Here is a 675-nt window from a genome sequence, read left to right as displayed (position 1 = left end):
GTTTGTTTTTACCCATAGGAGAGGCATTTCCTCCTAAGTTTTTTTTTTACCCATAGGAGATGCATTTCCTCCTAAGTTTAATTTTACCCCTAGGAGAGGCATTTCCTCCCAAGTTTATTTTTTTTTACCCATAGGAGATGCATTTCCTTCTAAAGTTTAGTTTTACCCCTAGGAGACGCACTTCCTAAGTTTGTTTTTACCCATAGGAGATGCATTTCCTCCTAAGTTTAGTTTTACCCATAGGAGAGGCATTTCCTCCTAAGTTTAGTTTTACTCATAGGAGAGGCATTTCCTCCTAAGTTTGTTTTACCCATAGGAGAGGCATTTCCTCCTAAGTTTAGTTTTACCCATAGGAGAGGCATTTCCTCCTAAGTTGTTGTTAAAATCAGGCGACCACCTACATAACGAGAGGAATATTTTTCAGTCTTTACATTTCAAGTATCAAAGTTGGGAGCCCGCCCATAGAACAGAGGCATACATTTCAGTCTTTACATTTCGAGCATTGAAGTTGGGAGCCCACCCAGATAATAGAGGCATACATTTCAGTCTTTTTATTTCAAGCATTGAAGTTGGGAGCCCGCCCATAGAATAGAGGCATACATTTCAGTCTTTAATTTTCAAACATTGAAGTTGGGAGCCCGCCCAGATAACAGAGGCATACATTCAGTCTCTTCA

This window comes from Nicotiana tabacum, chromosome 22 (assembly GCF_000715075.1).
Source record: "Nicotiana tabacum cultivar K326 chromosome 22, ASM71507v2, whole genome shotgun sequence".
Taxonomy (NCBI): Eukaryota; Viridiplantae; Streptophyta; class Magnoliopsida; order Solanales; family Solanaceae; genus Nicotiana; species Nicotiana tabacum.
Note: the sequence above shows the minus strand (reverse complement) of the source record.